The 24,075-nt window shown below is 46.6% G+C and overlaps 1 pseudogene; it reads right to left on the reverse strand.

The window, feature by feature from the left end:
• Nucleotides 1-15,551: 15,551 nt before the first annotated feature.
• Nucleotides 15,552-17,053, reverse strand: LOC142801352 (polyubiquitin-C-like; annotated as a pseudogene).
• Nucleotides 17,054-24,075: the final 7,022 nt, after the last annotated feature.

Genomic DNA, 24,075 nt, shown 5'->3' on the forward strand with positions numbered 1-24,075 from the left:
CCTCTCGTTCAGGCTTTGGAATGTCCGCTGGATGGCGGCGCTTCTATATGAGGAATATATGATGAAAAGATGCGAGATGGTGCTACTTGGAGTGTTGAATATGTGAACGAACGGACACACAGACAGATGCATGGACGGACGCACGGATGGCTGCACGGACGGATGGACGCATGGACGGACGTAGGAGCGAATGCATGGACGAAAGCAGAGACGGACGCACAGATTAACGTGCGGACGCACGAACAGATGCACGCACGGACGGGCGGATGGACGCACGGGCGGCGACGCAGACGCACGCATGGATGGACGGAAGCAGGAACGAATGGACGGACGGATGCTTCGCTCCACTATCCATCATTCGCTCCGAGGATATGCTGCCGTTTTTTTTTTCTTCTGCACACCTGCCCCTACATGGTGGAATGAACACGACAGATGGTTCAATCTAATGTCTAGATGATCAATGTTAAATTGTGGCCTATTCAAGAAGTAACGGTGATATTGGATGTCACGCTGACATCCTCAGTAATTTACGCACCACTAATGTCGCAGTCGACACAAAAAGAGACAACATTAAAAAAGTGGTTTATATTGCAAGTGTAATGTAGGGAAAGAGCCCAAAATGCAGAATATAACATGGGTGTATTTGTGTGGTATTTCAAAAGGCTTGCATCGTAGATTTGAGGAAGTCTTTAAGCAGCTGTTTCTATGCCGCCCACTTGGGCACAACCATGAACATAGCTATAGGCCAGAGACACGCGACTTCGATAACAATGAATACTTCAAGATTTGCACCACCCGTGGACCCTGAGTGAGCAATGACAAAATATGATCCGCTCTTATGTAATAAACTTTATATTGTTAAGGGGGTTTATTGAGGTTCACAGCGACCGGGAAGATAGCAGCAGCCGCAGGCAAAGCGTAGCCAGGGAACGAACAGCCGAGCGAGCCCGCTGATGAGAATGTGCTTTCGCATGTGTCCATCTTCTTCCTCGCAATAACCCCCGGTATCGAGAGGTAGCCATCCTGGCGACCTACAGAGAGGTCAGAGGGTCATAATACGGCTTGAGACGGTTAATGTGTAGTGTTTCAGGCCCCCGACGACGAAGCTCGGAAGATGGCGTAACGGGTTCCACCACATAATCAACAGGAGAGGTCTGCGCAACCACGCGGTAGGATCCGTGGTGCTTCGTAAGAAACTTAGACGAAAGGCCGGGAGCAGCAACTGGCGGGACCGAAAGCAACAGGAGAGAGTCGACGGTGAAAGGGTCAGGAGGGATGTCGGAGTCGTGACGCTGTTTTGGCGACACTGTTGGTCGTAGGTGAAAGAACGGGCCAGTTGTCTGCATTTTTCTGCGTGGTGAGCCACCACACCCACAGGCTGAATGATATGGCAGTCGTCAACGTCTGGATGATATTACAGAGTCGTATCAATGGTACTAGTGGGTTCACGGCCGTATAGCGAGAAGAATGGTGAAAATTCGGTGGTGTCTTGGGAGGCGGTGTTGTAGGTGAACGTGAAAAACGGAGAACAAGATCCCAATTGCTGTGGTCTGACGCAACACACATGAACAACATGTCACCCAGTGTTCAGTTAAATCGTTCCGTTAATCCGTTTGTCTGCGGGTGATATGCGGTAGTGGTGCGGTTAATATTTCTGCATTCGGATAGGAGTGATTGCAACGTGTACGAAAGAAATACACGGCCACGATCACTGAGCAGTTCACGAGGGGTGCCATGGTGGAAAACAAAGCTGCGTATAATAAACGATGAAACGTCCTTGGCTGTTGCGGAAGGTAATGCAGCGGTTTCGGCGTATCTTGTCAAGTGATCCACGGCGACGACAATCCAGTGGTTGCCAGCGTCAATGCATGGGAGAGGCCCGTACAAGTCAATGTCGACGCGATCAAATGGGTGGACTGGGCAGAGAAGCGACTAGAGAGGTGCTGTGGAGAGGTGTGAGACTGGTTTGCGTCGTAGGCAGGCGAGGCATGAGCGGACGTATTTGCAGACGAAGCTGTACATTCCACGCCAATAATAGTGTAGGTGAAGGCGCGTGTACGTCTTGAACGCACCACCGTGGACACACTGAGGGTCATTGAGGAAAGCGGAGCAGAGATCGCGACGAAGATGGCGGGGCACGACCAATAACCATGTGCGGCCATCGTTGTGGTAGTTACGGTGGTATAAAAGACCATTGCGGATAGCGTAATGCTGCACTTGGCAGCGTAGCACTCGTGGAGCCGGAGTGGTCAGGGGGCTTGACAAAAAGTTTAGGATTGAGGCGATCCAAAGCTCATTTTGTTGCTCCGAGGACATGTCCAAGATGTCGAGTGGCGAAATATCGTGATTGTGACTAGATGCGCTGGCGTCTGATATGAGTGGGAAGCGTGACAGGGCGTCAGCATTAGAGTGTTGTTGGCCAGAACAATATACGACCCGGATGTCGTATTCCTGGAGTCGGAGGGCCCACCGAGCAAGGTGACCTGACGGGTTCTTGAGGTTTGACAACCAACACAGAGCGTGGTGGTCTGTTACAACGTCAAAAGAACGACTGTTAAGATAGGGCGAAACTTCTGTGGAGTCCATATGATGGTCAGGCACTCTTTTTCTGTTACCATGTAATTGGTGTCCGATTTTCTGAGTGCACGACTGGCATATGCAACCACGCATTCGGCATTGGCATCGTCACTTTGTGCGAGCACAGCACCAAGGCCGAAACCACTAGCATCATTATGAATTTCTGTGCGTGCGCTCAAAGCGAAGTGTCGCAAAATTGGTGGAGACGTGAGCAGGCCTCGAAGTGTCGTAAACGCATCGTCACAAGCTTCTGACCAGGTAGATAGTTCGTTGTCGCCTTGGAGGAGTGCATTGAGAGGTGCGATGACAGTAGAGAAATTACGAACGAAGCGCCGAAAATACGAGCATAGGCCAATAAAGGTGCGAATGCTTTCAGGTTAGTAGGCTTCGGGAACTTGGATACGGCTTGAAGTTTAGCAGGATCGGAAAAATTGCCTTCTTTGGAGACGACGTGGCCCAGTATAGTTAGTTTTCTAGCGGCGAATAAGCACTTTTTCAAGTTAAGCTGGAAACCGGCATTTTGGACACAGGTCCAAACTTGATTCAACAGTTGTAGATGGGTCGGGAAATCTGGCGCAAAGACGACAATATCATCCAAATAGCAGAGGCAAGTGTGCCACTTCAAGCCGCGTAGGATGTCGTCCATCATGCGTTCAAAGGTGGCAGGCGCGTTACAGAGACCGAATGACATTACAGTGAATTCTAATAATCCATCTGGTGTTACAAACGCGGTTTTCGAGCGGTCAGTCTCAGCCATGGGCACTTGTCAGTAGCCAGAGCGGAGATCCAAGGAAGAAAAGAACTCCTCCTTGCAAGCAGTCGAGTGCGTCTTCAATACGTGGCAACGGGTACACATCCTTGTGGATAATCTTGTTAAGCGGGCAATAATCGATGCAAAATCGTATTGTGCCATCTTTCTTTCAAACAAGGATGACAGCTCTTGCCCAAGTACTGTTGGAAGGTTAAATGACACCGCGTTTAAGCATGTCATTCACCGGGTCATCGATAAGGCGCCTCTCATTCGCCGATACTCGGTAAGGACGCTGACAAATGGGCGCGTGGCTTCCGGTGTCGATTGTATGTGAAACAGTCGTTGTACGGCCGAGTGATCTTGCTTGGCAGTCAAAAGACGAAAAGAAATCGTCGACCAAGCGAAGAAGTTCGTCTCGTTGTGTCGTCGTAAGGTTGCTGGTGTGAAAGATCGTGGTAGTGGCTGAGGAGTTGATGTTTCAAGGGTGGCCATATCAGTGGGGTCATCCATGGTCTCGAATATCTTAGATGACGCTAGCGGCTCGACTTTGCCGAGCGTTTCTCGGCGTCGCGAAGTGATTGGCTCGGGTGATGGATTGATGATGTACATCACAGAGGCGCCTGAATGAAACTACAGAACAGCAAATGGCAGTGGCAGTGATCGGCGGCAAACTAGAAGTGCAGACGGTGCGAAAAGCGCTGAGCCACCGCCTTCAGTGTCGCAAGAGATGGAGACAAGAACAGTAGACTGGGCAGGCACAATAGTGTTGTCACAAACTGTGATTTTGCGACATGTGTCCTTGTCATCGATAACATCTGTCGAAAATGGGAACAACTTGAGTTCAGCGCGGGCGCAATTGATGATCGTACGATGTGTAGAGAGGAAATCTCGCCCCAATATGACGTCGTCAGAACTAGATGGCAGCACAATGATTTCGACCACACAACGAACATCCTGGATGACGACACGGGCTGTGCAGGCACCGGATGGCTCGACGTGCTGGGCGTTCGTTGGCTGTGCGAAGGGATAGTCCAGAAACAGGCGTCGTGACCTTTCCGATATGGCAGCAAATGCGGGCGTCAATCGCTGAAAGGGCAACGCCGGTGTCGACTAGGGCTAGCGTCCATGTTCCTTCTATTGCGACTTCAATAACGTTTCGGGGAGAAATTTCAGGCCTTGTGCATTTCGCCGGAACCGCAGTTCTCGCCTCCTGAACTGCGCCACTTAGTTTTCCTAGCGCACAGGGCTCCGCCATCGGTTCATGCGGGAAAGGGAGCGGCGGCGAGGAGAAGGCGAGCGGCGAGAGGAGGGTGGGGTCCTGAAGGTAGGATCAGATTCGTAGTCGTCTGCATAACTGCGGCAGGGTTGACGTGACGCATACGTGGCCCACGGTGGACGCACACTGTTAGAGTTAGGTGGTGCACGAAAGTGGCAGTAAGGGGCCGCATGTACAATTAGGCCACAATGAAAACGAATGGGACGGTTGTCTGGCGTGCGCCAAGGGTCATCGGCTCGTGCGTACTGTACGACTGGGCGGGCGGGCGGCAATATGGCGGGCGAATAGGCGGACTACGAGGGCTGTAACCTTGCGTCACAGGCCTTGAAGCGACTGCGGCGTATGTCAGGGTAGCAGCAGTCGGAGCCTGATGGAGCGAAGGCGAGACCTCTTCGGCGACCTGGTCCCTGATGATGTATTGGAGAGGGGGTGCCAACAGGGAATTAGACTGGTCGTGAACAAGTGGCATCAGCGAAAGCTGGCGAGCGACCTTTTCACGAACGAAATCCTTAATCGATGAGTTGTCAGGAGCAACAGCCAATCCCGACATTGAAGTCTCCTGTGGATGACAGCGGCGTGGGGCTGTGCGTTGTTTTCGCAGCTCGTCAAAACTTTATCAAAACTTTGGCAAAGACTGACAAGTTCAGACACTGTGGACGGGTTCTTCGACAGCAGCATTTGAAAGGCGTTGTCTTCAATACCTTTCAAAATATGCCTAATTTTATCGGCATCGTCCATTGCGACATCAACGTGGTTACACAGGTCGACAACGTCTTCAGTGTAGCTGGTGAATGTTTCACCCTTCTGCTGCGCGCGGCCACGCAGCCGTTGCTCAGCTAGAAGCTTGCGAACAGCGGGGCGCCCGAAAACTTCCGTCACGAGCGTTTTGAACGCAGCCCACGTCGGAAAGTCGCGTTGGTGGTTTCGATGTCACGTGCTGGCGACGCCACTCAAATAAAATTACACAAAGCTGAGCTTCGCGGCGTCATCCCAGCGGTTGATCACGCTCACCCGTTCGTATTCGGCGAGCCAGTCTTCAACATCCTCCTCTTCTGCGCCGCTGAAGATTGGTGGGTCGCGTTGACGCGATGGGCCAGGGCAGACCAATGTAGGCACCAGGACAGCAGGTTGTTGCTGCGGTTGATTTGGTGCTTCATCCGGCATTGCAGAGGCTGGCTTGAGTTTCCTGCTGCGAAGTTACAGGTTGGCGCGACCCAGCAGCCCCATCACTTGTTACGGGGGTTTATTGAGGTTCAGAGCGACCGGGAAGATAGCAGCATCAGGCAAAGCGTAGCCAGGGAACGAACAGCCGAGCGAGCCCGGTGATGGCAATGTGATGATGAGGATGATGAAGAAGAAGATGATGATGATAATGATGGCCTTTTGTGAATGGCGCTCACCCACAGAGGGGGACGGGCCAAGAACCGGGCGGCAGGATACTTAAATGAAACTAAAATGAAAGTGAAGCCAATCTGAAAAAGTAGTTTAAAAATAATACTACGAAAAAAAATGTTTGCTTAGCAAGCGGTCAAACCATATGTTGTTTTTGATAGACATAACTACGAATTATAAACTAAAGATTTGAAAATGTTGGGGTTCACTAGCACGGTAATCTTTTAGTTGCGTTGAAGTAATCAAACACAGTGGAGCATACATTCCTGTGGCAGTAACCAAATGAAGTTCCGCCAAGTGATAAAATTACTGGTAGATTTACTTGTATTCCTAGCTTTTGTAATGGGGCTACTAAAAACTTTTTTCTCTGATAAGAATAACGATGGCAGAATAAAAAAGAAATGTTCAATTGTTTCAAGTTTGTTGCACCAAATGCATAGCGGTGACGCCTTGAGTCGTGCTTTGTTAAGGTAATAAATTAGTTGTGGAACTGCACAGCGCAATCTGGTATAAGTGACCTCTAACTGGCGAGATACACCCCACTGTTTATTCCAGCAATAGCTCAAATGCTCGAAATCTTTGAATTTATCCAAATTACCATTTCCCCATTGCAGACAAGCATTTCGGAACCTTAGCGCTGTCACGTAAGCCGTATCTGGCAAAGCTGGGATGGTGGGCCCACTCAGGGATACTGCTGCTAAAGAGTCCGCCATTTAGTTCAAACATAATCCGCGGTGGCCCGGTACCCATAGCAAATGCAGTTTTTTAACGTTTTTCGGTACTAAATGCTGAAACGTATTAATCAGCTCTGCATTTACTGCCGCTGAAATTGCATTACAAACTGACAACGAATCTGTAATGATAACTGCTAATGATTCGCTTGAGGGCAATTTGCGTGGGGCATGAACAATGACCAATAATTCTGCAATGAATACTGGGGCATGATCTGGGAGTCGAATCAAAAAGGACCAGTCCAAAGAAGGAGAGAAGATGCCAACCCCAGCCTTTTCTTTTGACACAGATGCATCAGTCGCAATGATATTGCTTATCTCTAGGTGAGCTAGATAATCTGCTAACTGGTCGTTTAAGTACCTATGTGGTAATCATTTCGCATTATGAGGAAATATATCATCAAATTGTATGCTAAGCATTGAGTTTAGGTTGTGTATTGGACCAATATGTTTAATTTTTACATTAAGTTGCTGTAGTAGCGCTTGTACAAATACTATTTGCGGGGTGTGTAGTCGCGACCAATGGGTTTCGAAAAATGAAGCCGGTTTTTGAATGAAAGCTTAAAATCAGAGTCTTTGGTGTGAACTGTATATCTTTAAGAATGCTTGCACAGTAAGAATTTTAAACCTATTCAGCAGAGAAGGTAGGCGTGATTCCATATACAACACATTATTTGCCACAAATTTTGGTAGACCCAGTCACAAACGCAACGCTTCTCTTTCCAGAAGTATTAGGGGTCTCTTTTATAAGCTGCGCTGCCAGAAAATAATACACATCCGCATTCCATGATGGGCCGCACATAAATTTTATATATCATTATTAGCACATCTCTTCTTAAACCCGCTTTACAGTTTGCGAGCTTCCGTAGCCACCCCATGACCCGTGTTGCCTTGGAGTACACATCATCAATGTGGTTTCTACAATTTAGTGTGTCGCTATATAGGATGCCAAAATATTTAAGGGAATTCACCTGCGGAATGAGCTCATTACTGTACATTAACGAGATGTTGATAGGCTGCAGAAAAGAGAATGCAAGAAGGCCACTTTTCGTTACGTTAAGGGTCATATGAATATTTTAAGCCATCTTTCTATGATATTGAAATAATTTTGTAGACTCTGGTATAGGGATTGAAGGTCGGTATTACTTGCAAAGAAAGAAATATCGTCCGCGTACACATATAACTGAATATCCTTAGTTGATGGAATGGAGCTTAAGGAAATGTTAAATAAAAGTGGCGACAAGACAGCCCCCTGTGGTACGCCACGTGTCTGCTTATATCTATTCGACGAGTATCCATCTTTAAAGCAGTAATATTTTCTCCCTCTTAAAAACACCGACACCCACGCAGTGATGTAGTTGGGAAAATGGTGATATTCCACGTGTTTTAATAAAATTGAATGCTCAACCTTGTCGTACGCTTTAGCTAAATCTAGCGTAACTAATGCGCAGTATTGGCGCCGACGCCAAGCCAGTTGTATTCGGCTCTCTAAATCAACATGCGCACACCATATTGAGCAACCGGATCTAAAACCAATTTGACTGGGGTTTAATATTGCGTTATTATTAATATATTTTATCACCCGAGCATTCAAAGCTCTTTCAATTAGCTTAAACAGATTTGACGTGAGTGATATCGGCCTTACATTGTCCAAGGCGAATCTTGTTTCCTGCTTTTTAAGAAGTGGAATCGCTTTAGACAGCTTCCATTCCGCAGGTATCCAAGCTTTTGTCAAAGAAAAATTCACCAGAATAAGTACTTCAGTTGGACAAATCTCGAATATAACGTTTATCATTGCATTTGTTACCCCGTCTGGTCCAGGTGCTGAAGGAGATAAGTGCCCTATTATCTCTGCCAGCTCATCTAAAGTAACCTCCTCGAAATCCTCGCCTGCCATTTGGTTCACAATGTGCAGTGGTATAGTTGACATAAATCTATCTTGGAGCCCTTTCGCAATATTTTCTACTAAATCAGAGAGCTCACGGGGGAAAAGAACAGAAGAGTCAATATTTTCAGCGGGTGGTAGCATCTTTTGAGATCTTAAAAATCTGAAGAGCGCTTTTTTGTTTTTAGCCCTAGAAAGATAATAATGTCGTTTCATTATAACCATCTTTTGCTATACTTACTGTGCGTTTGAAGCCTGCTGCTGCGAATTTATAATCACACCAATGTTTCGGAGATTGGTTGACCAGCAGTTGTTTCCATGCAGCTTTCCGTTTTCTATAGCTCCTCATTCACTCCTCAGTCCACCATGGACTAGAAGAACCTCTTGTGGCCGAGTCTAATTTAAACGTTGCGTCTTTTACTGATCTTTTTAACACTGCACACAAACTCATAGCCCTAATGTCACCTTGTATGTCCTTGCGGCGAACAAAAGTAGCCCTCAAGTCTTTTTGTAATTTTCTATAGTTGAGGAATGAGCGGGCTTTTTCGGCGACATGTATTCTTGGAAAGTTGAGTACAAAACTAATAGGCAAGTGGTCACTGTTAGTAGCACAGTCTCAAGTTTGCCACGAACATATATTGAGAGATGAGCTTGAAAATGTCAAGTCAATTACAGATTTAGAGAGACCTCGGACAAAAGTAGCAGATTGCGAATTTAAACAAGATAAATTCTTGTCCATAGCCTATTCCCACAAGCGTTTTCCGCTTCAATATGTTTTAAAGCCCCAAGCCACATGATGTGAATTGAAGTCTCCAGTGATTAATATATCCTTTCTGCAGGCAGAGAACATATCGTCTAGACTTCGTGTGTCTTGCACCCCGGCTGGGAAATACGCATTTACAAACGAAAAGGCAGAACCGTCGGGTAATATTATGTCCACTATCAAAATTGCACAATATGGAGTCACACAACGATAAGAGATCGTAGCTTTGTGACTAAACTTAGTTGCTATCAAGACAGCAAGCCCACCACCTCTGCTAGGTCGGTCCAATCGACATAGCCGATAGTTTTTTAGGCAAAACTTTTGCCTGGTTGAAAGCGAGGTTTCTTGCAGTGATATAATATCCGAGGAAAGTTGTGAAGAAAGCTATGATAGGTCTGTGGCTGCGGAAAATATAAATCTGTAATTCCACTGTAATATGGTTAGTGAACCTATTTTGACGACAGAACCGTCGCAGAAACTGCTTGGTCCAAAATGTCCTTTCGTAAAAAGTCTTTTTTAGACAAGTTCTCAAAGAATTCTTTTTTGAATAGATACTTTTAGATTTCGAATTATGCGAATAATTGTTTTTTTATTGGGGAGATCGGGTTTGCTTCAGATTCTTATGAGAGTCTATATCCATATCTGCACATGCTTCCGAATTATCCGTAAGATCACCGTCTTCCGTTGTTTTGGAAGTCCCTGCCTCAGGAGAAACCGCTCGCTGACGTGTTGTCGCACTTTCTATTTCCGTACGCTGCGATACCGATGATGGCTGAGGATCCCAATCTTTCGTAGATGCTACACAAAGAATTTGAGATAGTTGATTGAAAACCAATTGTGCCAAGCTTTCAAAAAGGTTGTTTGCGAGGCGTTCCATTGCCTTTTCTGTTGCCTTCTCTATGGCCTCTGCGATAGAAGTTGCGAGAGATGCATCCATGGCGGTGGTATTACGTGCTGCAACACCTGCATATCCTTTGGATCTCTCCTGCATTTCTGCAACAGCTTCTCTCCGAGAGCACCGCTTGCGTTCTACAATATCTAATAAGGCAAGCTCCCTTGCTTTCGATGCACAGTCTGTGGAGTCTGCAGGGTGCGCCCCACTACATAAGCAGCACCTCTCTTTCTCAGAGCTGCACTTGCGGCTGTCATGATTTTCACCACACAGACGGCATCTAAGAACTGATCGACACCCTCTGACGCTATCTCCATATCGCCAACATTTCAAACACTGCAGGGGTTTGAGGGAATGGGGCTCTACCTTAGATCAGGGGCCATGCCTTAATTTCGGAAGGTCGGACTGTTCCTAAAAAGGTCACTATCACCGATTCTGTTGGGAACTTTATGTTGTCAATTGTACGAGTACATCTGTACACCGAAATTACACCCGCCACCGAAAACAAATAGAGCACTTCTGCAGGTGTCAGGCTTGTGTCTACACCGCGGACTAATCCTTTCGAGCATGCGAGGTGTGCCGGAATAAATGGGCTTACCAGATGCGCTGCGAATTCGGAACATTGCAGGAGCTCACGAATGCATTCCTGATCTGCGGAACAGCACAGGATGCCTCCGCGACCAAACTGGCGGACCTCAGTTATCGCCTGGAAATGCGAAGTGGCTTTTCGAAGCTCCAATTGAATCGCCTTTGTGTTCTTCATCGGAATACTGCCCCCATCTGTTGGTACCAGCGCCACAAGGACACTTCTCTCCCCACTGCGTAACAAATAGTCTATCGGCCAATCCTTGGCGGGAATGGAGGCTAACTAAGGGGAGTGCCCTTGGCCGGGGGAAGAAAATGACATCAAGATTGAATGACTCGCTTCAGCTGAGAAAGACCGATGCAGTTACCGGGAAATATTGAACTCTCAAAGAACAAAAAGGATGCTGCTGCCCGATCCTGAGGCCGGGCAGCTTCTTTACAGTCGAGCCTCACCGTACAGGTCAAGGATGGCGGACACCACGAAAGCCACTTCTCCGCAGTGAATGTGCTTTCGCATGTGTCCATCTTCTTCCTCACAATAGCTATACATAATTTTAATGCAGTGAAATTTACATCACTTAGGTAACCTGAAACGTCAGCTTTCATTTTTATTGTGCACCCTTCTGTAATTTGCCTTTGACTGCTTTAGTATCTGCGACGTGTTCTGCTTACTATGCATCCATACAGCATCTATTTCTACGGATGCTCTCTTAAATTTTTTGATTCTTCTCCATCTACTGCGAGATTTGTAGGAGTCGATTTATTCGCACCTAAAATACTTCAATAATCTTTAGCATCTGTTATATCATTTTAACGATATAGCGTTAAGCGGCTCGTTTCACCGAAATTCCTGCGTCGACGTCAGTGTCGACGCCGCTGGTTGTGAGCAAGAGATCATATTGGGCGTGACAGAAAAATCGAGAACGATGCAAACCCGGGTTGTTTGCGTGGAAAGCAAGTGTTCTACCACACAGCAGCGCTTCTGATGCTGCCGATGTTGATGGTAATGATGATACTTGTTATTCTGACGCGCACCCACACAGAAGGATCGGCCAAGAACCGGGTGGTAGAATCTGCTTAAAATACAGTGAAGATAACTTCGTCTGCTTCGAAATGCTGAGTGGGTAACTTTCATGCGTTACAAACACAACTGTCGTGTATAAATGCTTCAAAATACAATATGTAAAGTCACAGTGCAAGCATGCATCGATAGCGGGCATCAGAACATATGTAATAATGACTTGATCGTCTAAAGATGGCCACCCACTACAAAATTCACTCGCGGTACGGCTCATACTACCTCAATAGGGTAGTGGCACCAACATTCGAACTCGAGATGTGAGGTTCGTTCGATTGCTTGGTATGCATGCATGAGTTTCTTCAGCGAGGTATGAGTGACGTCCGTTATGTATAAGTTATTCTATTTCAAGTGAAAAGAGCGTCAAAAGGCGAACGGCACGTCCCGGGCCACGAGACATCGACAATATTTTGACGTTTCAGCGAGCTCCTAGGCCACGCCTCAGGCGCTCAGTGAGCAGCAATGACGTCAACAATTTTAGTGTTGTCATCACAGTCTCTACATGCGGTACCGTCGAGCTGCGACGCCTCGCTGCCTGACAAAGGCTACACATTGGTTTTTCTTGGCCCGTGCAGTGCATTTGTGTGAATCCTTTGCTTTCGTTGTGCCTCCTCGCGTGATTTGCCGAGGAGTCGTGAGAGCGAATGTAATTATTTGAAGCTAGAGTCATCTCGAACAAGTAACACACTTGCAGCGTTCATATATGTCTTACCTGCCAGCGGGGCCCGAGCATGCGTCTGCAGTTGCCTCCTCGCTGCTCGGTACGGTGTCGATTTCAATATCACTGCTCAGTAGAGGACCCAACCCAAAATTATACAGCATATTCACGAAGTGAATGATGATGAGGGGGCGAAAGGTCCTTCCGACCTTCTACCCTTCCGTCCGTGCGTCCATCTGTTCATCCGTCCGTGCATATGTTTGCGTTCGTCCGTTCGTGCGTCTATTCATCCGTTTGTCAGTGCGTCTGTCTGTCTGTCTGTCTGTCTGTCTGTCTGTCTGTCTGTCTGTCTGTCTGTCTGTCTGTCTGTCTGTCTGTCTGTCCACTATGGATGGATGGATGGATGGATATGGCTGTACCCTTTAGATCGGGCGGTGGCTAGCGCCCCCAAGCCATAATACTCAATGAACCAAAAACTATATTTATTTTTTTTCCTTAAAAAGTGAGTTTGAGTATTCGTACTTTGCAGTAAAGAGTTTAATTTTCACTCGTGCCTTGACTTTAGCCACCAATCAGATAACCTCCTTCTAGTTAAGTCTACCCGCTTAAAGTCTATTTTGCCCTCCCGGTCCCTAAACCCCAGTGCTTTGAAAAACTCTGCGCCATCATCCTGAACTATCGGGTGAAGCCCTTTATAGAACATTATCAAGTGTTCAGCAGTTTCTTCTTCCTCTCCACACGCACTGCATACTGTGTCTACCCCTTCGTATTTGGCCCGATATGTCTTGGTTCGCAGTACTCCCGTCCTTGCCTCAAACAGTAGAGAACTACTCCGAGTATTATCATAGATCCTTTCCTTCGCAATTTCCTGCTTAAAAGTTCGATAGATCTCTCGTGCGCACTTCTTAATCATGCCCATTTTCCACATGTCAGTCTCTGTTTCCTTCACTTTCTTCTTAACCGATAGTTCTTTTTGGTTTGGCCACCTGCTGTTTTTTAAGTATTTACCAGTCAAGTTCCTGGTTCGCTTCCTCCATTCTGTATCGACATTCTTCATGTACAAGTAGCTGAAAACCTTCCTAGCCCAACGCTCCTCCTTCATTTCTCTCAATCGCTTCTCAAATTTTATCTTGCTGCTAGCTGCCCTGCCCTCAAGTGATGTCCATCCCATATCACCTTGTACTCCCTGATTTGGTGTATTCCCGTGAGCTCCTAAAGCAAGCCTACCTAATCCACGTTGCTTAATTTCTAATCTTCCTTGAACTTCTGATCTCATGCACAAGACCGTATTGCCGAACGTCAGCCCAGGAACCATGACCCCTTTCCATATTCCTCTCACAACATCATACCTATTGTAATTCCACAGTACCCTATTTTTCATCACTGCTGCATTCCTGTTACCTTTAGTCATCACGTATATTTCATGGTCCCTCAGGTACTCGGTCCCATTGCTTATCCATACGCCCAGATATTTGTATTTATCTGTTATCTCTAGCGTCACCTCCTGTATCCTAAACTCACTACCTTCATTGTCAATGAAAATCATGACTGCTGATTTTTCCTTACTGAATCTGAAATCTAAGCTATCTCCCTCACTACCGCAGATGCCCATCAATCTCTGCAAATCTTCCTTGTTGTCGGCCTTTAGCACTATATAATCTGCGTACATTAATGCTGGTAGTGCCTCATCAATAAGTTTTCCTTGTTTGACTAAAGAGAGGTTGAAGCCCAGTCCACTTCCCTCTAATTTTGCCTCTAATCCTTGTAAGTACATCATGAATAATACGAACTATACGAAAAGCACGAACGCCATCTAGTGATGTTATTACCGAAGACATATACGCACAATGCCATACACTGAGCAATTCATACTGGAGATGGCCACATACTATTACTACTATGATGACGACAGAGGAGAGAATGACCCATAGCTCAAGAAGCTTCGTCCCAAAAATAATTCGCCAAGCCGTGAATCACTACGATTTTTTACTGCTCAGTGTTTTCATCGTCACTTGTGAACGCTGATGACAGTGGCGTCATCAATATGAATGGCGAAGACATGCCGATGCACGTGGTCACCTAGCAGATGAAATGTCAACTTAAATCGCGTCCCATTTCGTGTGGCCACATGATCAGATGGAGCGGGTCTGCTCGAAGTGACCGCTTGACGTGCTGATACAAACAGCGTGCCAAGGGTCAAGTTGTCGTCACTGCACCTTCAAGACCACGTAGTGAGTGCTTAGAAAGTTTTTAAAAGATTTCACATGCATTACTTCCGCGGTTTAAAGCATGCTACCCATTACACATAATTCAGACATGTGCGAAATCTTTACTAATACAAGCCAATTTAATAAGTTACATTGTAGTTATTGACAACTTAAGCTCCTCGAGTAATATCATACAGTAAAAAATTCGCACCAAGTGGTTGAGGTACGCAATAAGCAGGATATCACTACCGCGTTCAGCTCTACAGACGAAGCTTAAAAGGCGAAGCCTTCTTTCTCGGGCTGTGTAATAATTCTTTTGTGCCTTACGAATTCCCAATATTTACACAGTTATCAATAGGTTCTCTATCGTTTAGCGTTCGATAATCGCGGAGCCCTGTAATTAGTTCTGAAAGCGTAATGATGGAGCCATTCATGAAGGCAGAGATTCCAACATCAAGACCAGACGTGCATACTCGCACATATTGCCGACCACACTTCTGGCATAACTTCTACGGCCCTTCACCTGGCGTAGGAAACAAGTGAAACCTTGTAGACCAAAGGCATTTAGCTGGGTGGCTTCATGTTCGGTTGGCTATGAGCCTGCAGGTAATCAGCTGTGGGCAGGTCGGTGTAGGCTTGCTATCCCTCACTAGACGCACTGCACTGCATTCTAAAAGCATCTGTACACGGCAGTAAATATATATGAAGCTGCACTATACATGGCTTCGCGAACATAGTAGTAACGAAAGAATAGAATTAGCCAGCAAAAATTTTTATTGAGACATCCCGTCCCCTTTGTGTGTGGAAGCCCGAAGGCTCGTGTACACGGAACCAATAAATGAAGTCGCTAGGCCAGTGCAGCAAGGAAGAAAAAACGTTTTTTCTACTGGCCACCGCGAAGCCGCAGGACAAGGTGGAGGGTCGATTCCTTCTAAATATTGTAGTCGGAGAGAGTACGCCCGTCCTCCAACTGCTTGCCTGCAAAGATGAGACGCTGTTGGTCCGGTGGAATGCCCTCCTTGTCCTGGATTTCAGCCTTCACATTTTCGATGGTGTCGCTGGGCTCAACCTCAAGGGTTATGGTCTTGCCGGTGAGGGTCTTCACGAAGATCTGCATTCCTCCGCGCAGCCGGAGGACAAGGTGAAGAGTCGACTCCTTTTGAATGTTGTAGTCAGACAGGGTGCGGCCGTCTTCTAGCTGTTTGCCCGCAAAGATAAGACGCTGCTGATCAGGTGGGATCCCTTCCTTGTCCTGGATTTTCGCCTTAACGTTCTCAATTGTGTCACTCGGTTCAACCTCCAGGGTGATCGTCTTGCCCGTCAGAGTCTTCACGAAAATTTGCATGCCTCCGCGGAGTCGAAGGACGAGGTGAAGGGTGGACTCCTTCTGGATGTTGTAGTCAGATAGTGTGCGGCCGTCCTCGAGCTGCTTTCCGGCGAAGATGAGACGCTGCTGATCCGGAGGAATGCCTTCCTTGTCCTGGATCTTTGCCTTGACATTTTCAATGGTGTCACTAGGCTCGACTTCGAGCGTGATGGTTTTACCGGTGAGCGTCTTGACAAAAATCTGCATACCGCCGCGAAGTCGCAGCACCAAGTGTAGGGTGGACTCTTTCTGAATGTTGTAGTCTGAGAGTGTGCGGCCGTCCTCGAGCTGTTTGCCAGCAAAGATGAGGCGCTGCTGGTCTGGTGGAATTCCCTCCTTGTCTTGGATCTTTGCTTTTACGTTCTCGATCGTGTCACTGGGTTCAACTTCCAGCGTGATCGTTTTGCCAGTCAAAGTCTTGACGAAGATCTGCATGCCTCCACGAAGCCGCAGCACAAGGTGAAGAGTGGACTCTTTCTGAATGTTGTAGTCCGAGAGTGTACGGCCGTCCTCGAGCTGTTTGCCAGCAAAGATGAGGCGCTGCTGGTCTGGTGGAATTCCCTCCTTGTCTTGGATCTTTGCTTTTACGTTCTCGATCGTGTCACTGGGTTCAACTTCCAGCGTGATCGTCTTGCCAGTCAAAGTCTTGACGAAGATCTGCATGCCTCCACGAAGCCGTAGCACAAGGTGAAGGGTACTCTCTTTCTGAATGTTGTAATTAGACAGCGTACGGCCGTCCTCAAGCTGCTTGCCGGCAAATATCAGACGCTGCTGGTCAGGGGGAATTCCTTCCTTGTCCTGAATTTTCGCCTTGACATTTTCAATGGTGTCACTCGGCTCAACTTCGAGCGTGATAGTTTTTTCCTGTGAGTGTCTTCACAAAAATCTGCATGATGGATGATCTGTAACGAGAACCAACAGACGCTGTCAAAGCCGCGATACAAGTCGGTGTTGACACAGAGGCAAAGATGGCGGCTAGACTTAAGTGCGTTGGAACTAGGTTCGCCTCCTGACGGCAACATACACTCAAACTCGAAGAAAGTCCAAGCAGTAGCCACATTCACGAATAACTACAACGACATAAAGCATAGCTGAGAACGCACAAATGTCGACTAAAGCAGGAACTACTTGGCCTCGAAAGATATATCTGAAGCCTGCCGACACAACAGCGGGATAGGCCTAACCAAAAAAGCTACAACACACTGAAAAAAACATATCAAGTCAACCGCGCAGAACGTTGCGAATCGTCGAAAAAACACGGAGGAGATACGGAGAAACCGAACCCAAACAGAGATTTTGAAGCTATGGCCAGGGTTCGTCTAATTCGCTCACCGCCAACAACCGCACAAGCCTTACCTCGATCCGCACCCAGCAGGATCTGAAGCAGCAGAATGGCGGAATTTCGAACGCTCGTTCTGACAGCACGCACTTGGAGCTTGCTGCGAGCCTCGCGACCGATAGCTACACCAACTTCGTCACTACAGAAACAGGCACTAACGGCCAAAAAAGCACAAGAACGCTTATGCTTCACTTTTAAGAGTTGCTGTCTTCAACCACTGAGTAAATACTTTTTATTTTAAGGTACTACTCGAGAAGATAACACAGATTAATACACTGTAGGCGTTAAATTTCAAAATGGCTTGCGTCAGTAAATCTTCGCATATGGCTACATTCTCTGTAATGGGTAGCATGCTCTAAAGATTGAGCAAATCTGCGTCTGAAATCTTTTCCAGTTTGGTATGCATTTCACTACATGCTGCAAAGGGAAATCGTGCAAGATTGAGTGTGCCTCTTGTAATGAATGATCGACTTCAAGCCACAAAGACGCTTTGGTAAGGACATTTTCTGACGCCCATTGACAATCCACGCTTTTACCTCGCAGTGTTACGGTGACATTATATTTTGTATTAGGAAGCCTCTATACAGGACGCGTGTTTGTATGAAGCATGAAGGTAATTTTCACTGCAATTAAAAGCAGAGGAAGTTGTTCTATCTCTATTTTTAAATAGATGCGTGGTGAGTGGTAGCACACCTGCTTGCTGCATGAATTCATGCGGACTCAGAATTTTAGGGGCGAAGCTCCTTTGAGTGTGGGTCGTGCCCTTCGTAGTAGTATGTTGCAGTACTAGCTTGTTCTAGTTAGCTTTAAGAACTACTCTCTAGATGCTGCTGTGTGTATGTCCTTGGAAATAATATCACTAGATTGCGTTAATGGTTTTCGTATAGTTGACAATTTCTTAGAAGTAACAGACGGACAGATGGATGACCGGATAGGTTGATGGACTGATCTCTAGATGGTGTTGTGTGTATATGTCCTTAGAAATTAATATCACTAGATGGCATTAGAGGATTTTGTATAGTTGACGATTTCGTATAGTTGACGGACGGACAGATGGCCGGCCGCATAGTTGGATGGACGTACAGACGGACGCTTCGCCCAACTCATCATCATGTATTCTGTGTGTAGGTTGTGAATTTTACAATAATAATTTTATTTGCGTGTTTCTGTAGTTTTCGGTTACGCTCATGGTGACAATTTTTCGCTCACAACCCACAACGCCTATGCCGACACTGACATGAAAAAGAGCACCAATGCCGTTTTCTGCGAAACAAGGTGTTCAACGCCCTCGTGTGAAATATGAATTGCCTAAGCAGCACCGTACCGTGTTGATGAGCCTAGTCTGATGTTCAATAGCCCAGTACCCTCTACCATGAAACAGCGAAAACTAGCACAGATTGCATATCTGACTCCGCTTTTGTTAGACAGGACGCAACATCTTTCAGAAAAACAACGGCGCCGAAGAAAGAGTAAAGTGAGGTAATGTTCAGGCTGTAGGATGTAGAAAAAAACAACAACAGCGTGGAAAAAGGTGTGAAATTTCTTTTGTGCACCTACTTCCAGGTACTTATACAAAGAGAAGATGTGCGTGGACCCGCCTTCGCAGGCTCAACCGCAACAGAGCACAATGTTTTTTTGTTTGTTTTTAATACCGCACACCAGCACGTGACTTATTGTCAAGCAATTATGGTTCTCGGGTGGAGATAGAACAATGATCATTATAAGTGATGTTTAGTGCTTCAAGGCGGGCGGAGATCCAAATGCGGGGAGTCTTTATAGCGTGATGGCTACACAAGCACCGGAACCAGTTGCGAAATCAACCCATGTGTGATCGAGAAGCTCAACAAAAGAAACCTTTGCTGAATGACAGTTTTATAAGTTAAGACGTATATAAAGTTCGCGATCGCACCATATTTCTTGAAGTAATGAAAACGAATTTCATTCGAGTGAACATCCAATCAAAACCTTAGGTCTGGCCAGCGGGATTTGCATCGCAGCTTCTCCTCAGAGTGAATGATGATGAGTGAGTGAAGCTCTGGAGGTACAACGACAAACCGTAGATCCCACTCGCAGCAGTTTCATAGTATTTAGTAACTAGTCCCAATATGATTCGATTAATACGTGGGGTTTAACGTGCCAAAACCACCATAGGAATATAAGAGACGCCGTAGCGTAGGGGTATAGAGACTTCGACCATCTGGGGTTATTTAACGTGCACACAAATATGAGCCCATGGGCCTGCAGCATTGTCGCCAACATTCAAAATGCTGCCGCCGCCGCCACTATTCGATCCGACGACCTGCGGGTCAGCAGCCGAGTACCTTAGCCCCTAGGCCACCGCGGCAGGGCAGTCCCAACGCACCTCCTCGGGAGAAAGCATGAGAAACGCGTGTGGTTTGCCCAGCTCGCGAATCATGGCGAAAAATGTTTTGCGGCGTTTTTGCCAGTATTTCACCGTGTTGGGTACGCCTCGCATGAAGGTCAGGTCACGGTTGAGCACTTCGTTGCTGAACTCGCGCACGCCGCTCTCAAGTTGCTCCCGCGTGAACGAGCTGGTGATCAGAGCGAGCGCCGCAGGGTCATTTAGTGAGCACTCCGAGTATTGAGGGTAGCTCCTTGAAAATGGCTTTTGGAAACTCTGGACCGGCTGCGAGTGGGATTCACGATTTACTGATGTGCCTCCGGAACTTCACTCACTCATCATTCACTCCATGAATATATGCTGTGATTTTTTAGGGGCGAAGCTCTTGAGACCATGGGTCGTTCCCTCCTCTCTAGTAGTAGTAGTAGTAGTAGTAGTAGTAGTAGTAGTAGTAGTAGTAGTAGTAGTAGTAGTAGATGTAGTAGTAGTAGTGTAGCCACCTCTAGTTTTTTAGTTGCTTTATAGATGGTGTCGTGTGTATATATACTTGAGAATAATACAACTACGTTGCGTTAGTGGTTTTCATGGCATATCTACAGAGTGAATGATGATGAGTGGGGTAAAACGTCCGTGCGTGTGTCATTCCATCCGTCTGTGCTTCCATTCATCTATCCTGGCTTCTGTCCGTCCATCAGTCCGTCTGTCCATGCTTCTGTCCATTCACGCTTCCGCCCATGCTTCCGTCCGTCCGCGCGTCCATGCTTCCATCCCTCTGTCCGTCCGTGAGTCCGTCCGTCCATGCGTCCACGCCTTTGTCCGTCTATCCGGATGCACAGACGAATGAACGCACAAACGGATGGACACACGAACGGAAAGACGCTTCGCCCCACTCATCATCATTCACTCCGGGTATGCTGTGAATTTTTTAATCAATAAACTCGTCAGCAGACGCTGCCTGCTTAGACATTGTGACGAGAGAGTTAGGGGGAGCGTGGGATAGGAGGGGGAGAGGGGCGCATGCGTAATCGGAATGTAAGCGCCGCGGGGAAGGATGCCTAGAGAAGAGGTGGAGGAGCACCGTGGAGGAGAGCAAGCGTAGAGTAGCAGATGCTGTCTGTGTCAGCGTCTCGATGCGAGACAGGGGCGAAGCGTTTGAGGAGGAAGAGGAGGGGGCACGCATGCGCACCCGCTTCATATTCGGTTTGGATAGGAGTATAGAAGAGCTGCGCATAGCCGTGAGAGCAGAAGTGAAAACGTAGAAGAAGCGCTAGCAGGTGGTAGGGGAGAAGTGGAGAATGTAACGCGCAGCTGTTGGAGAGAGGGAAGGAGGAGAGTTCCGCATACTGTGAGCGCGGATGCCAACGCCACGGGAATTAGGCCTGTATTCACAAACCAACGTTGGCCTTAACTTACGTTTTTCTCAAATTCTCGTACTCTGTACATGCGTTATAAAGGCACACAATTGATAACAGGGTGAAAGATCAGGCCAGGACAGATTCATTAATACTGACCCAATTTGTTGGTCATGCGCAATAAAGGTTTAAAACCGATGAAGAAAACCCCAGGTAAGGATGAGGCTGGTTTTTGAGTACGGAGCCTCAGGCCCGACCAAGAGATGCTCCGCGTATTAAAAAATGCTGAAGTGGACAGAGAGAGACAAAACTTTCTTTTCGTTACTTAAACATTTCTAGGCAAGTTGGTGTGGTCCTCAGTCTAGGGCTCCACTGGACTTAGGGGCCCGCTAGGCTTGGTCCAGCAGAGCCAGCTGGCTTTCCCGGTCCTTGTTAGCAAGCCAGGTCTCCCACAGTCCCAGTACATATGTTGTTCCCAAAAGGGTAGAATACACATTTTGGGGCCGTGGTTCGCCTTCGCAAGTAATATGGGCGAGAGTTGGCCGTTTGCAACACCACGCACAGCTGCGTGCGTATTTTGTGGGATTTATGTGGTGGTTTCTTTGTAAGTGAGGGTACGTGTTGGTCTGTGCAGACGCCAATCTCGCGCCTGTTCTCCGGTAAGATGCGGATTTTGATGACAGTATTTCTATCGCAATGCCTTGCAAGCAATAGTGAAGCCAGCTTTTGCACATCAAAGATATCGGAAGCATATTCTTTTTGGGGGTGTCAACTTAGAGATAAGTGGCTTTTACCTAATATTCTAACGCCTACAATAATTAAAATCTAAAAGTTCATTGTTCCCGTTGAATTAACACAGAGAAACGTGTTCAATGACTAAATCTGCATTAAATATTGCCTTGAGTTCAAGGCCTACGAAAGAAAACTAGTCACACTCAGACGCACTTTGAGCGTTATCTGACCCAAAAGTTTTGCAACGTTGATTTCGTGGGGAGTGCGAAGAAAACGCTCTTGTAATCTACTCTAAATCGTTAACCACTTTTTTTAAACACATCTGCTTTTTGCCGCACGTTCATGTGATTCTTTTCAAACTTAGTGCTTTTTGTATTTTCTCTTCTCTTTTTTCTTCCTTCGGTGATTCGTGATGTGCGAGAGTATTGCAGTGCTCCAAGTTGCATCGTGTCTGTATTTTCATGTTTAACGTGCCACTGAATTGATTTTGTTTCACCAGACAGTTGTACTGACCTGAACTGCTGTTACTAGTATGCAACCAACTTCGCTGTCTCTATTGCCAAGCGCCAACAGCTCGTCATGCCCCAATAAGATAGCAGCCGCAGCCGTCATGTTACGATGGTGGCGGTTTTAATAAGTTGCGTTCCAGCATTTTTTTTTACTTCCTTGGGTGAAGCAGAGTCCGTTAAGTATGAGAACAAAAAGAATAGAAATTTTTTTGAGAAACGACAAAAGCCTTCGTGATAAATTGGCTGATAAGTGGCAGCAATCTTTAGATAGAAGGGTATATAAATGGGATGGAAAGCCACTGGCGGGTTTTTCTCATACTCTGCACTTCTCAAAGCAAACGTAGCATTGCCTTCTGTGACACATTATGCTTACGCAATACCATACAATGTAGAAATCATATATCAAAATTATATCTGCATTTGTATGTCATACGTTTTCGATATAGAATATAGTGCCCACTAATCATTCATCGGGTGCCGGAGCCAATATCTATGTATTTGGTTTGAATAATAAAAAAATATTCGCATAATGTAGAAATTCCTGAAGCCTAATAGTCGCAAGACTATACAACTTGCCCAACCGCGGTGGTCTAGTGGCTAACGCACTCGGCTGCTGACCCGCAGGTCGGGGAATAAAATCCCGGCTTCGGCGGCTTCATTTATTTATGGAGGCGAAAATGCTGCAGTGCCGTGTGCTTAGATCTGGGTGCTCGTTAAAAACCTCAAGTGGTAAAAATTTCCGGAGCCCTTCACTACGGCGTCTCTCATAATCATATGGTGGTTTCGGGACGTTAAACCCCACATTTAAATCAATCAAGGCAACTTGATCCTGAGCATTCCGCCATGAAGCTTATCTGTTTTCAGTCAAATGCTTTACTGCAGTGTCAGAGGTATTCTTTAAAAAGCAAATCTTAAAGCTGACGTCAAACAAGGTCCCGCCAGTTTCCGCCAGACTGAGATCACGTGCGTCGTTTACTTTCGTGGCTTTTCTACGTACATTGTTATCCTCGGTAACAGCTGGCTCTACCAGTGGCGATTCATTTTGAATGTGATTCCATGCTTAACTATGCTTAAATGTTTTGGGGGCATGTTGCGGAGCCTTAGCCGTGTGGTAGCCTTGAAGAACGCGGTGTGTTGTACAGTGACTCAAGTAATCTCTCAATAGTGACTTCGAGAAGCAATTTTGAGCCAGATACAAACCCAGGCATTCATCGTGGTAGACAAGTGTGCTACCACAGGAGCACGCCTCGGTTGGAAGTGCTCTGTAAAGCAACCCTATTCTGTCGTCATGTCGTGATATGAGTCCAGTTATTAAATATCGCTTGAAAGAAGCGTGCGATTGCACTATGAGTCACACGATCTTCCACCCCATTCTTAATTTAGTTATTTCACCCTCATTTTTGGCTGCGTGGTTACTATTTATCGTAAGTAAACGCATTAACTTACACTTTCCTGTGTCTCACGACGTATCACAAAGTGTGGTTCTATCCAGTGAGACTGTTGTACATAAGTTTATTGCACACTAATTTTTGGATATTCTCCTTTGCTCTGCTTGTCCAAATCAGTAACTATCAGCTCCAGTTCATGACCTGAGGTAGTCATCAACATCATTAGCAAGTG

This window comes from Rhipicephalus microplus, chromosome 1, assembly GCF_043290135.1.
Source record: "Rhipicephalus microplus isolate Deutch F79 chromosome 1, USDA_Rmic, whole genome shotgun sequence".
In the NCBI taxonomy this organism is placed as follows: domain Eukaryota; kingdom Metazoa; phylum Arthropoda; class Arachnida; order Ixodida; family Ixodidae; genus Rhipicephalus; species Rhipicephalus microplus.